General features: G+C 39.1%; 2 pseudogenes across 2 annotated transcripts; both read left to right on the top strand.

Annotated features, from left to right (window-relative positions):
* Positions 1-2,092: 2,092 nt before the first annotated feature.
* On the top strand, positions 2,093-3,549 carry LOC146646775 (Ig lambda chain C region pseudogene; annotated as a pseudogene). The gene is made up of 3 exons (XR_014908721.1): positions 2,093-2,096; positions 2,253-2,369; positions 3,010-3,549. The product of XR_014908721.1 is annotated as an Ig lambda chain C region pseudogene (transcript).
* Positions 3,550-6,836: 3,287 nt separating this feature from the next.
* Positions 6,837-8,733, top strand: LOC146646774 (immunoglobulin lambda constant 2 pseudogene; annotated as a pseudogene). Its single transcript, XR_014908720.1, has 3 exons — positions 6,837-6,873; positions 7,435-7,551; positions 8,192-8,733. The product of XR_014908720.1 is annotated as an immunoglobulin lambda constant 2 pseudogene (transcript).
* The last annotated feature ends 5,689 nt before the right edge of the window (positions 8,734-14,422 follow it).

Below are 14,422 nucleotides of genomic sequence, written 5' to 3'. Positions count from 1 at the left end.
TTCGTTGCCGTTACATGTATTCCGTTACTCCCCAACACTGGAGGCTATAAGCAGATTCTGTTTCTGTGCTGTGATGAGCTCTGAAACATGACTGAAACTCTTCAAATAAACCATTCCTCTGCAGATGATCTGTTAGCTGTTTGACAACTACTCTTTCAAGAATGTTTGACATGAAAGAAAGCTAAGACTAACTGGCAAAGATTGCTGGGTCAAGAGAAGGCTTTTTAAGTAACTGTTTAACTACTGCCAGCTTGAAGGCCTGTGGTACATAGCCGATTACTAGAGACAGGTTGATCATGTTTAAGATTGAAGCATTAATTAATGGCAGGACTTCTTTGCGCAGTCTTGTAGGAATGGGGTCTAAAAGACACGTTGATGATTTGAGGAAGCAGTTACTGAAGTTAACTCAGAAAGACCAACTGGAGAAAAAGACTCTATATGAATATTAATGGCACTGAAAGTTGCTGTAGATAATATTACATCTGTGAGACGATTATGAGTATTTTCTCTCTCTAATGGTTCAAATTTTATTTGTGAAGAAGTTCATGAAGTCATTACTAGTTAACATTAAAGGAACGGTTGAGTCAAAAGAGCTCTGATTTTTTGTCAGCCTGGCTACAGTGCTGAAGAGAAACCTTGGGTTGTTCTTATTTTCTTTAATCAGTGATGAATAGAAAGATGTTCTAGCTTTACAGAGGGCTTTCTTATAATGCAGCAAACTAAAGCAAAAAGATGATCTTCTAACTTTGTTTTACGCCATTTTGTTTCCAGCTTATAAGTTATCTGCTTTAAGGTGCGTGTTTGAGAGTTATACCACAGAGTCAAGTACTTTTGATTTGAGGATCTCTTTTTCTCATGAGCTACAGTAACCAGAGTCATACTTAGTGAGGAGGCAAAATTATTAACAAGATGATCGACCTCTGTTGGAGCAGTGTTCAGATAGCTGCCCTGCTCTATGTTGGTACAGGGCATTGAAGATGATAAAAGGGAGTGGATATTTCAGAATTCCCCAAAAGAAGTGTAGATGAGTATTTAGTGCTTGGTGAGGTTACTGTCAGCTCTGTGTTCACTGGTCTGTGTCAGAGTTTCTTCCTCTTCAGCAGCTGCAGTCAGTTCCTGCTGTAACAGCTCAGTTTCTCTGCAGTCTGACTGAGGGAGGTTTTTGTACAACTACAAAACACTGTGTGAACACATAAGCACTGTTTATTTCATGGAAACTCTGACAGTAGTAAACTGCTGCATCTTCAGCCTGAACTCCACTGATGGTCATAGAGAAGTCAGAGCTGCTTCCACTGCCACTAAATCGAGTTGGTGTTCCTGACTGAAGCTTTTTCGCATATCTTATCAGGAGCTTTGGAGTCTGTCCAGACTTCTGTTGATACCAGTACATACCCTCATCACCATCAGACCATCTGTAAACAGCTCGGTTGGTCCTACAGGTCAGAGTGACAGTGTTTCCAGGAGTAAATGTCACTACTGGAGGTTGAGTCACAGTCACCTGACCGCTGCTTCCTGCAGACAAAAACAAATCATTCATTTATCAGCAGAAATCAATGAGAGAAAAAGCAGCACATCATGTTGGAAATGTTGCTGAGTGAATGAACCTGTAAAACAGCAGCAGGTCAGCGTCCAGATGAGGATGGTGATGAGAGTCATGGTGGTTGTGCTTTCTGCTGTGTTGACTGACAGATGTGAGTCCTGCAGTGTTGAAGTCACAGGACTATAAACCTTCTCAGTTCTCTGGAGGATCAGCTGATGATGCAAAGCCTCCTCTCTATGGAAATGATTTCTCTGCTCTCAACACACTGAGGGCAACGTAGGCACAAAGTCAGAAGAATAATTGATTGAATTAATACCATTAATAATTTTATGCCATAGAGAAAAACATATTTGGAAACATATTTACGTATTTTTAACACCTGGATTAAAATGGCACTCTGGTCTGTATGCTCATTTTTGATTTTGATATCATAAATACAATATACCTGTATAACGTTCTTAAGTATATTGTCATAGTTTCACAATTCATGCTTTTTTGAGGCATTTCTCGTTGCTGTTTTAAACAGTGTTTTGTGTGTTTTAAAAAAATTATATGTGTAATGTGAAAATTCCGTTTTGTCGTTCAGTTCTTAATACTCAAAATACAGTAATGACAATTATGATTTAAATTCATTAAATAATTTTAAGTCACTTTAGTCAAATCATCTTCTGCATTTAATCAGTTGTACTGTGATGTTTTACTTGAAAAAAAGGTTCATTTTCAGTGGTTAGAGGTTTGTTCAGAGTGCAGGAGGTTTTTGTACGGCCACTTAATGAGTTTGTATCACTGTGGAACACTTTTGGTGGAGGAACCAAACTCATCGTTGGCTGTAAGTACCAGAAATTCGTAATTTTTGATAAACATAGTATTTATTAAGCATTTAAATCAATCTATTAAACAGAACTTTGATTAAATTCAATGATTATTATTAATGTCATGGCAACATTTTGAAAGAAACTTTTCTTAAATCAATATTCATTCGGTCTTTTAAGGAACTGAACTTACAGAAAACAAATTTTGATGGTTTTTTGGGTTCATTTCACTTTAAATATTATCCAGTTACAATAATAAAATCTGTGATAGTGACTTTTTAGCTGACTTTGATTTAAAATGTATTTTTACTCAAGAATTATAAAATAAAAACAAATATTGAATTATGTTTTGTCGACTTATATTAGAAAAAGGAAATTAACTCAGTATATTTAGATCAATTTTGTGTTCATGGTTGATCAATTTTAAATGAAGTTTAAAGGAAGTGAAAGAAACAGATGTGAAGTTTTAACTGTATTCTCATGAGTGCTTTAGCTTTGTCAGTTTCAAATAAGAAAATTATCACAGGGTCAAGTTATTAACTGTAAAACATCATGAAATAATAAAGGTTTGATCAATAATCACTAAATATATATTTATTCCTATGTTTGTACATTTGTATCTCTTTTTTCGGTTATCTTCAACCTTTTCTCCTCCAGCGGGTGTGGTGAGGCCCACCCTTACTGTCCTCCCTCCATCCAAAGAGGAAGACAAACAGAGTAGTGCCACTGTGGTGTGTTTGGCCACCGGGGGCTTCCCCTCAAACTGGAATTTGGGCTGGAAGGTGGGGAGCACCAGCACATCCTCAGGGGTTTCAACCAGCCTGGAGGTCTTGGGGACAGATGGCCGCTACAGCTGGAGCAGCACCCTGAGTCTCTCTGCAGACCAGTGGAAGAAGGCGGGCTCAGTGAGCTGTGAGGCCAGCCTGAGTGGACAGAGCCCCGTCATTCAAAGCCTGGACCCTGACCACTGCTCAGAGTAGAGCTTCAGCAACACTTCCTGTCTGCATATGATGTGTTTTATATTTTGATGAAGCTACATGTTTCTGCTGTTGCGATATTTCTGCAAACATTTGACTTTCTAATGATGTGCATGCTAAGTTTATCAGCTAATATTATCCATGTCGACTTTAAAAAAGGGTGTAATAAAAGTAAAAATCACAAAATAAAATCACAGCTTAAGAAAAATCACTTTTGTTTTGTTCTTGGGGAGAAGCTTTTAAAGGCTTATTTGTGTGCAAAGTCAGCGATTGCTGTTGACCTTTGAAACAAAAGATAAAGATACCAACTAAAATCCAGCTTTATACTGGTGAAGAGTTGGAAAATTTTCCATCACGAATGTAATATGGTCTTATATGTTGCAAAATGTAAAGTCGCTGCTGCCCTGCTACAGCTGAACTTTCCACCTCCCAAATCCAACTTTAACACCTGATTCCAACCCTGTGGTAGGAAACTGAAAAAACAAATACAAACAACATTTTCATGTATGGAATGCAATCATTGTTTAGTTCAAATCAAAGTAGCTGATTAAGTTAAAAACTGTGTACAGGGTCTGGGTTCAATATTTGGTTTTGATGACTAGATGAATTTTCTGTGCAAGTTTTTTGACTAAGACTTGGATTTTGAGCCTCTAAGCCAATCCAGTCTGGTTTTCTCAAGGAATTAATACTGCAAAAATCTGACTCAAAGTATCATCAAAGAACAACACATGTTCTCTTGCTTCCCTTCGTGGCCTTCTGGCAAACTGTAGAATTAATATTAAAATTTTACTAATCAAATTAATAAAATTAACCAAATACATTTTTCTATTGTACTGCTGTCCCTTGTTTCCCTGTGTAGTGGTGTGTGTGTGTGTGTGTGTGTGTGTGTGTGTGTGTGTGTGTGTGTGTGTGTGTGTGTGTGTGAGAGAGAGAGAGAGAGAGAGAGAGAGAGACTAGTTATTCTCATTGCAGTTGAAAACTCTACACCCGCAGCCTTCAGCCAAAGTGAAGAAATTTTTTATGCAGCCATGAATCATTGTGTAAACACTTCACTACCATGGTAACCCACAGTAATAATCTGCAGCATCTACTGCCTGAAGATCACTGGTGGATAAAGTGTACTGAGAACCAGATCTACTGCCTTGGAGTCAAGATGGAGTTCCTGAGTTTGGGAGGCTGTCCAGGTTTCTAAAGGTACTAAGTCCAGCAACTCCCTGTGGTGCTGATGGTCACAGTCCCTTACAGGCTTGGCTTAACAGAGTTAGAAAACTTTTGGCAAATGACTTTGAAATGAGGACTAAAATGATGTGAATCTTGAGGAAAAAACAACAGAAAATGTATCAGGTTAAATCAGAGAAAGATGAGCAGCACAAACAGAATTAAAAACAAACAAATAAAAAAACTCTCACCTTGACTCAGAAAGCCAAACATTATAACCTGAGTTACTGGAAACATCACTTGACCCTGACCACTGCTCAGAGTAGCGCTTCAGCAGTTACACTGCGACCCAGTGTTTTCTGTTTTTGTTTTAAGTTTTATTCTGGGAATTGTGGCTTTCTGTCTTGTATTTCCTCTTTTACCTCTTTTAAAACACCCACGTCCAGTGTTCAGTGTTTTGGGTTTTGCATCACTGTTGTCTTGTCTAATTAGGGTCAGCTGTGTCTCCCTCCTGTCTGCCATTTTCTTGTTACTTTTGTGTGTATACAAACCGTAGCTTGCCTCCACCAGTGTGTGAATGCGAGAGTGAATGAATAGTGGCATTGTAAAGCGCTTTGGGTGCCTTGAAAAGCGCTATATAAATCCAATCCATTATCATTATTATTATTATATTTAGTGCGTGGTTACCTCTGTTCTTCGTTGCCGTTACATGTATTCCGTTACTCCCCAACACTGGAGGCTATAAGCAGATTCTGTTTCTGTGCTGTGATGAGCTCTGAAACATGACTGAAACTCTTCAAATAAGCCATTCCTCTGCAGATGATCTGTTAGCTGTTTGACAACTACTCTTTCAAGAATGTTTGACATGAAAGAAAGCTAAGACTAACTGGCAAAGATTGCTGGGTCAAGAGAAGGCTTTTTAAGTAACTGTTTAACTACTGCCAGCTTGAAGGCCTGTGGTACATAGCCGATTACTAGAGACAGGTTGATCATGTTTAAGATTGAAGCATTAATTAATGGCAGGACTTCTTTGCGCAGTCTTGTAGGAATGGGGTCTAAAAGACACGTTGATGATTTGAGGAAGCAGTTACTGAAGTTAACTCAGAAAGACCAACTGGAGAAAAAGACTCTATATGAATATTAATGGCACTGAAAGTTGCTGTAGATAATATTACATCTGTGAGACGATTATGAGTATTTTCTCTCTCTAATGGTTCAAATTTTATTTGTGAAGAAGTTCATGAAGTCATTACTAGTTAACATTAAAGGAACAGTTGAGTCAAAAGAGCTCTGATTTTTTGTCAGCCTGGCTACAGTGCTGAAGAGAAACCTTGGGTTGTTCTTATTTTCTTTAATCAGTGATGAATAGAAAGATGTTCTAGCTTTACAGAGGGCTTTCTTATAATGCAGCAAACTAAAGCAAAAAGATGATCTTCTAACTTTGTTTTACGCCATTTTGTTTCCAGCTTATAAGTTATCTGCTTTAAGGTGCGTGTTTGAGAGTTATACCACAGAGTCAAGTACTTTTGATTTGAGGATCTCTTTTTCTCATGAGCTACAGTAACCAGAGTCATACTTAGTGAGGAGGCAAAATTATTAACAAGATGATCGACCTCTGTTGGAGCAGTGTTCAGATAGCTGCCCTGCTCTATGTTGGTACAGGGCATTGAAGATGATAAAAGGGAGTGGATATTTCAGAATTCCCCAAAAGAAGTGTAGATGAGTATTTAGTGCTTGGTGAGGTTACTGTCAGCTCTGTGTTCACTGGTCTGTGTCAGAGTTTCTTCCTCTTCAGCAGCTGCAGTCAGTTCCTGCTGTAACAGCTCAGTTTCTCTGCAGTCTGACTGAGGGAGGTTTTTGTACAACTACAAAACACTGTGTGAACACATAAGCACTGTTTATTTCATGGAAACTCTGACAGTAGTAAACTGCTGCATCTTCAGCCTGAACTCCACTGATGGTCATAGAGAAGTCAGAGCTGCTTCCACTGCCACTAAATCGAGTTGGTGTTCCTGACTGAAGCTTTTTCGCATATCTTATCAGGAGCTTTGGAGTCTGTCCAGACTTCTGTTGATACCAGTACATACCCTCATCACCATCAGACCATCTGTAAACAGCTCGGTTGGTCCTACAGGTCAGAGTGACAGTGTTTCCAGGAGTAAATGTCACTACTGGAGGTTGAGTCACAGTCACCTGACCGCTGCTTCCTGCAGACAAAAACAAATCATTCATTTATCAGCAGAAATCAATGAGAGAAAAAGCAGCACATCATGTTGGAAATGTTGCTGAGTGAATGAACCTGTAAAACAGCAGCAGGTCAGCGTCCAGATGAGGATGGTGATGAGAGTCATGGTGGTTGTGCTTTCTGCTGTGTTGACTGACAGATGTGAGTCCTGCAGTGTTGAAGTCACAGGACTATAAACCTTCTCAGTTCTCTGGAGGATCAGCTGATGATGCAAAGCCTCCTCTCTATGGAAATGATTTCTCTGCTCTCAACACACTGAGGGCAACGTAGGCACAAAGTCAGAAGAATAATTGATTGAATTAATACCATTAATAATTTTATGCCATAGAGAAAAACATATTTGGAAACATATTTACGTATTTTTAACACCTGGATTAAAATGGCACTCTGGTCTGTATGCTCATTTTTGATTTTGATATCATAAATACAATATACCTGTATAACGTTCTTAAGTATATTGTCATAGTTTCACAATTCATGCTTTTTTGAGGCATTTCTCGTTGCTGTTTTAAACAGTGTTTTGTGTGTTTTAAAAAAATTATATGTGTAATGTGAAAATTCCGTTTTGTCGTTCAGTTCTTAATACTCAAAATACAGTAATGACAATTATGATTTAAATTCATTAAATAATTTTAAGTCACTTTAGTCAAATCATCTTCTGCATTTAATCAGTTGTACTGTGATGTTTTACTTGAAAAAAAGGTTCATTTTCAGTGGTTAGAGGTTTGTTCAGAGTGCAGGAGGTTTTTGTACGGCCACTTAATGAGTTTGTATCACTGTGGAACACTTTTGGTGGAGGAACCAAACTCATCGTTGGCTGTAAGTACCAGAAATTCGTAATTTTTGATAAACATAGTATTTATTAAGCATTTAAATCAATCTATTAAACAGAACTTTGATTAAATTCAATGATTATTATTAATGTCATGGCAACATTTTGAAAGAAACTTTTCTTAAATCAATATTCATTCGGTCTTTTAAGGAACTGAACTTACAGAAAACAAATTTTGATGGTTTTTTGGGTTCATTTCACTTTAAATATTATCCAGTTACAATAATAAAATCTGTGATAGTGACTTTTTAGCTGACTTTGATTTAAAATGTATTTTTACTCAAGAATTATAAAATAAAAACAAATATTGAATTATGTTTTGTCGACTTATATTAGAAAAAGGAAATTAACTCAGTATATTTAGATCAATTTTGTGTTCATGGTTGATCAATTTTAAATGAAGTTTAAAGGAAGTGAAAGAAACAGATGTGAAGTTTTAACTGTATTCTCATGAGTGCTTTAGCTTTGTCAGTTTCAAATAAGAAAATTATCACAGGGTCAAGTTATTAACTGTAAAACATCATGAAATAATAAAGGTTTGATCAATAATCACTAAATATATATTTATTCCTATGTTTGTACATTTGTATCTCTTTTTTCGGTTATCTTCAACCTTTTCTCCTCCAGCGGGTGTGGTGAGGCCCACCCTTACTGTCCTCCCTCCATCCAAAGAGGAAGACAAACAGAGTAGTGCCACTGTGGTGTGTTTGGCCACCGGGGGCTTCCCCTCAAACTGGAATTTGGGCTGGAAGGTGGGGAGCACCAGCACATCCTCAGGGGTTTCAACCAGCCTGGAGGTCTTGGGGACAGATGGCCGCTACAGCTGGAGCAGCACCCTGAGTCTCTCTGCAGACCAGTGGAAGAAGGCGGGCTCAGTGAGCTGTGAGGCCAGCCTGAGTGGACAGAGCCCCGTCATTCAAACCCTGGACCCTGACCACTGCTCAGAGTAGAGCTTCAGCAACACTTCCTGTCTGCATATGATGTGTTTTATATTTTGATGAAGCTACATGTTTCTGCTGTTGCGATATTTCTGCAAACATTTGACTTTCTAATGATGTGCATGCTAAGTTTATCAGCTAATATTATCCATGTCGACTTTAAAAAAGGGTGTAATAAAAGTAAAAATCACAAAATAAAATCACAGCTTAAGAAAAATCACTTTTGTTTTGTTCTTGGGGAGAAGCTTTTAAAGGCTTATTTGTGTGCAAAGTCAGCGATTGCTGTTGACCTTTGAAACAAAAGATAAAGATACCAACTAAAATCCAGCTTTATACTGGTGAAGAGTTGGAAAATTTTCCATCACGAATGTAATATGGTCTTATATGTTGCAAAATGTAAAGTCGCTGCTGCCCTGCTACAGCTGAACTTTCCACCTCCCAAATCCAACTTTAACACCTGATTCCAACCCTGTGGTAGGAAACTGAAAAAACAAATACAAACAACATTTTCATGTATGGAATGCAATCATTGTTAAGTTCAAATCAAAGTAGCTGATTAAGTTAAAAACTGTGTACAGGGTCTGGGTTCAATATTTGGTTTTGATGACTAGATGAATTTTCTGTGCAAGTTTTTTGACTAAGACTTGGATTTTGAGCCTCTAAGCCCATCCAGTCTGGTTTTCTCAAGGAATTAATACTGCAAAAATCTGACTCAAAGTATCATCAAAGAACAACACATGTTCTCTTGCTTCCCTTCGTGGCCTTCTGGCAAACTGTAGAATTAATATTAAAATTTTACTAATCAAATTAATAAAATTAACCAAATACATTTTTCTATTGTACTGCTGTCCCTTGTTTCCCTGTGTAGTGGTGTGTGTGTGTGTGTGTGTGTGTGTGTGTGTGTGTGTGTGTGTGTGTGTGTGTGTGTGCGTGCGTGCGTGCGTGTGTGTGTGTGAGAGAGAGAGAGAGAGAGAGAGAGAGACTAGTTATTCTCATTGCAGTTGAAAACTCTACACCCGCAGCCTTCAGCCAAAGTGAAGAAATTTTTTATGCAGCCATGAATCATTGTGTAAACACTTCACTACCATGGTAACCCACAGTAATAATCTGCAGCATCTACTGCCTGAAGATCACTGGTGGATAAAGTGTACTGAGAACCAGATCTACTGCCTTGGAGTCAAGATGGAGTTCCTGAGTTTGGGAGGCTGTCCAGGTTTCTAAAGGTACTAAGTCCAGCAACTCCCTGTGGTGCTGACGGTCACAGTCCCTTACAGGCTTGGCTTAACAGAGTCAGAAAACTTTTGGCAAATGACTTTGAAATGAGGACTAAAATGATGTGAATCTTGAGGAAAAAACAACAGAAAATGTATCAGGTTAAATCAGAGAAACATGAGCAGCACAAACAGAATTAAAAACAAACAAATAAAAAAACTCTCACCTTGACTCAGAAAGCCAAACATTATAACCTGAGTTACTGGAAACATCACTTGACCCTGACCACTGCTCAGAGTAGAGCTTCAGCAGTTACACTGCGACCCAGTGTTTTCTGTTTTTGTTTTAAGTTTTATTCTGGGAATTGTGGCTTTCTGTCTTGTATTTCCTCTTTTACCTCTTTTAAAACACGCACGTCCAGTGTTCAGTGTTTTGGGTTTTGCATCACTGTTGTCTTGTCTAATTAGGTTCAGCTGTGTCTCCCTCCTGTCTGCCATTTTCTTGTTACTTTTGTGTGTATATTTAGTGCGTGGTTACCTCTGTTCTTCGTTGCCGTTACATGTATTCCGTTACTCCCCAACACTGGAGGCTATAAGAAGATTCTGTTTCTGTGCTGTGATGAGCTCTGAAACATGACTGAAACTCTTCAAATAAGCCATTCCTCTGCAGATGATCTGTTAGCTGTTTGACAACTACTCTTTCAAGAATGTTTGACATGAAAGAAAGCTAAGACTAATTAGCTAAGACTGCTGGGTCAAGAGAAGGCTTTTTAAGTAACTGTTTAACTACTGCCAGCTTGAAGGCCTGTGGTACATAGCCGATTACTAGAGACAGGTTGATCATGTTTAAGATTGAAGCATTAATTAATGGCAGGACTTCTTTGCGCAGTCTTGTAGGAATGGGGTCTAAAAGACACGTTGATGGTTTGAGGAAGCAGTTACTGAAGTTAACTCAGAAAGACCAACTGGAGAAAAAGACTCTATATGAATATTAATGGCACTGAAAGTTGCTGTTGATAATGTTACATCTGTGAGACGATTATGAGTATTTTCTCTCTCTAATGGTTCAAATTTTATTTGTGAAGAAGTTCATGAAGTCATTACTAGTTAACATTAAAGGAACGGTTGAGTCAAAAGAGCTCTGATTTTTTGTCAACCTGGCTACAGTGCTGAAGAGAAACCTTGGGTTGTTCTTATTTTCTTTAATCAGTGATGAATAGAAAGATGTTCTAGCTTTACAGAGGGCTTTCTTATAATGCAGCAAACTAAAGCAAAAAGATGATCTTCTAACTTTGTTTTACGCCATTTTGTCTCCAGCTTATAAGTTATCTGCTTTAAGGTGCGTGTTTGAGAGTTATACCACAGAGTCAAGTACTTTTGATTTGAGGATCTCTTCTCATGAGCTACAGTAACCAGAGTCATTCTTAGTGAGGAGGCAAAATTATTAACAAGATGATCGACCTCTGTTGGAGCAGTGTTCAGATAGCTGCTCTGCTCTATGTTGGTACAGGGCATTGAAGATGATAAAAGGGAGTGAATATTTCAGAATTCCCCAAAAGAAGTTTTGATGAGTTTTTAGTGCTTGGTGAGGTTACTGTCAGCTCTGTGTTCACTGGTCTGTGTCAGAGTTTCTTCCTCTTCAGCAGCTGCAGTCAGTTCCTGCTGTAACAGCTCAGTTTCTCTGCAGTCTGACTGAGGGAGGTTTTTGTACGACTACAAATCACTGTGTGAACACCCAAGCACTGTTTATTTCATGGAAACTCTGACAGTAGTAAACTGCTGCATCTTCAGTCTGAACTCCACTGATGGTCATAGAGAAGTCAGAGCTGCTTCCACTGCCACTAAATCGAGTTGGTGTTCCTGACTGAAGCGTTTTTGCATATTTTATTAGGAGCTTTGGAGTCTGTCCAGATTTCTGTTGATACCAGTACATAGCATCATCACCATCATCAAATCTGTAAACAGCTTGGCTGGTCCTACAGGTCAGAGTGACAGTGTTTCCAGGAGTAAATGTCACTACTGGAGGTTGAGTCACAGTCACCTGACCGCTGCTTCCTGCAGACAAAAACAAATCATTCATTTATCAGCAGAAATCAATGAGAGAAAAAGCAGCACATCATGTTTGAAATGTTGCTGAGTGAATGAACCTGTAAAACAGCAGCAGGTCAGCGTCCAGATGAGGATGGTGATGAGAGTCATGGTGGTTGTGCTTTCTGCTGTGTTGACTGACAGCTGTGAGTCCTGCAGTGTTGAAGTCACAGGACTATAAACCTTCTCAGTTCTCTGGAGGATCAGCTGATGATGCAAAGCCTCCTCTCTATGGAAATCATTTCTCTGCTCTCAACACACAACAAAACAATGTGAGAAGGAATTTTATTCTGGGTGTTTTACATGATGTATATATGATTGGGTTTAGTAGTAGCTGTTATTGAAAACTTGGTATTAGAAAGTGTGAATATATAATACAGTATCATGACTGAATGGTTATATAGTACTGAAAATTTAAATGATTTTTTGAGTTAATCCATTTTAATTAAGGGTTTTTTTAATTTATTTATCTGTGAACAACTGTTTTTTTTTTCAGAAATTCTAAGACTGAAAATATAGCACTGTCAGGGTCCTGGGTCTGAGCAACCCAGGATCCCTGAGCAGTTATGAATTATATTATTATTATTATTATATGTATTTTGGTGTTGCTGCTGCTCTTCTCCATGCTTGTAGATGTGAGTGTGTGTGTGTATGTCTGCGGGTATGCTTGGAGGATGGAGCTCAGCCACCTGCAGGCCTGAGGGGTGTGGCCCTGCGGAAGGACTGGCCACACCCGAAGCCACACACCTGCCGCTGATCAGGGCTCGTCGGGGGAGCTACTTAGGAGAGTCTTGGAGCTCCCACCGACGCGGGATCATTTCCTTGAGACTCCACGTTAGTCGTCCCGTTGAATTGAGTTAGTGTGTGTAAGTGTATGCCCGCGGTTATTTGTGTCCTGACGGCTGCGTCTATTGTTTCCCGCAGGAGGAGCGTGGAAGGCACGAAGAGCAGCGAGCACCGGGGGGTGCTGACACGGGAGCGGAGAGCACAGAGACACGAACTATTCACGCAGAGACACGACACGGGAGTCTGGGAGAACACGGGGATTTATTGTTGTTTTTTTCCACTCTGTAAATAAACACACTGTTTATACATAGAGCACCGCGCCTGGGTCCTCCTTCCCCACACATCTCCACGGTCTGCCAGCCAGACCGTGACAAGCACTAAGAAAGAAAGAAAAACATTCTTGCCTTTAAGATCTTTTATTTACTTGCAGATTAATGGTTTTATTGCTGAGTTTATAGTTTATTAGTCTGATCTATTAAAAGGGAAGTGAAAAAAACAGATGACAAAGTCCATCTCTGTTTGTTGTCCGGAAGGATTTTAATTAACTGTGAAAACACAATTTTATTAAAGCATTATGTTCTCCTATTTATTACCTCCTCTCCTCAGTCTGATCACAGTGTGATGCACACAGTTAATCCACAATGCTGTTAATCACTGTCATGTATCATAACTGTGTAATGAAAATATGATATGAGGAGTTTCACTGAAATGTTTGACACCATGTTGGATATAACATTTTATGCTGTTGACTAAATGAATTAGTTTTCATACAGATGCACTTTAACGGTTGAGTTTACAGTTCGTTAGTCTGATGTGATGAAAAGGAAGTGAAACAAACAGATGACAAACTTTAACATTTCCTGTACACATTTCAATTTTATCATCAAGAAAACAAATACAGCAGCACATTCACTAATTATTTATTCTTTGTTAAAGCCTAATATCCACCGATTTCTCAGTTTCTGTGCTCTGTTTTATCAAAATATCATCATACAGTTAATCCACAGGCCTGTTAATCTCTGTCATATATCATAAGTATGTCGTGTCAGCTATCTGTCCTAGAGTAGAAGTTAATCTACAGGGTGTGCCATTTATATGGATACACCGTAATAAAATGGGAATGGTTGGTGATATTAAAGTCCTGTTTGTGGCACATTAGTATATGTGAGGGGGCAAACTCCTCAAGATGGGTGGTGACCATGGTGGCCAATCAGAAGTCGGACATTTTGGATACAACTTTTGTTTTTTCAATAGGAAGAGGGCCATGTGACACATCAAACACATCAAACGTATTGCTAATGTCACAAGAAAAACAATGGTGTGCTTGGTTTCAACGTAACTTTATTCTTTCATTAGTTATTTACAAGTTTCTCTTTGTTCACAGCCATTGACATGTCGAAGAGGTTAACACGTGAGGAGCGGATCGAAATTGTGTTGATATCTGGTGAACGCAGTAACTGGGTCATTGCAGCAGATTTCAATGCAAGACACCCTATTAGACCACCCATCTCCCATGCTACAGTCAGCAAACTGCTTGCTAAGTTTTGTGAAAATGGTAAATGGCCTGCATTTGTATAGCGCTTTTCTAGTCCCTAAGGACCCCAAAGCGCTTCACACTACATTCAGTCATTCACCCATTCACACACACTGGCGATGGCAAGCTACATTGTAGCCACAGCTGCCCTGGGGTGCACTGACAGAGGCAAGGCTGCCGGACACTGGTGCCACCGGGCCCTCTGACCACCACCAGTAGGCAAACATGGGGTTAGTATCTTGCCCAAGGATATTTGGCATGCAGCCAGGAGGCAGCCTGGGATCGAACCACCGACCTTCTG

Source organism: Rhamphochromis longiceps, linkage group LG19 (assembly GCF_057381845.1).
Source record: "Rhamphochromis longiceps isolate RC_006_pf linkage group LG19, R_longiceps_female_GT1.1, whole genome shotgun sequence".
NCBI classification, from domain to species: Eukaryota; Metazoa; Chordata; class Actinopteri; order Cichliformes; family Cichlidae; genus Rhamphochromis; species Rhamphochromis longiceps.
The sequence above is the reverse complement of the archived record's forward strand: the minus strand, read 5'-3'. Positions and strand labels throughout refer to the sequence as shown.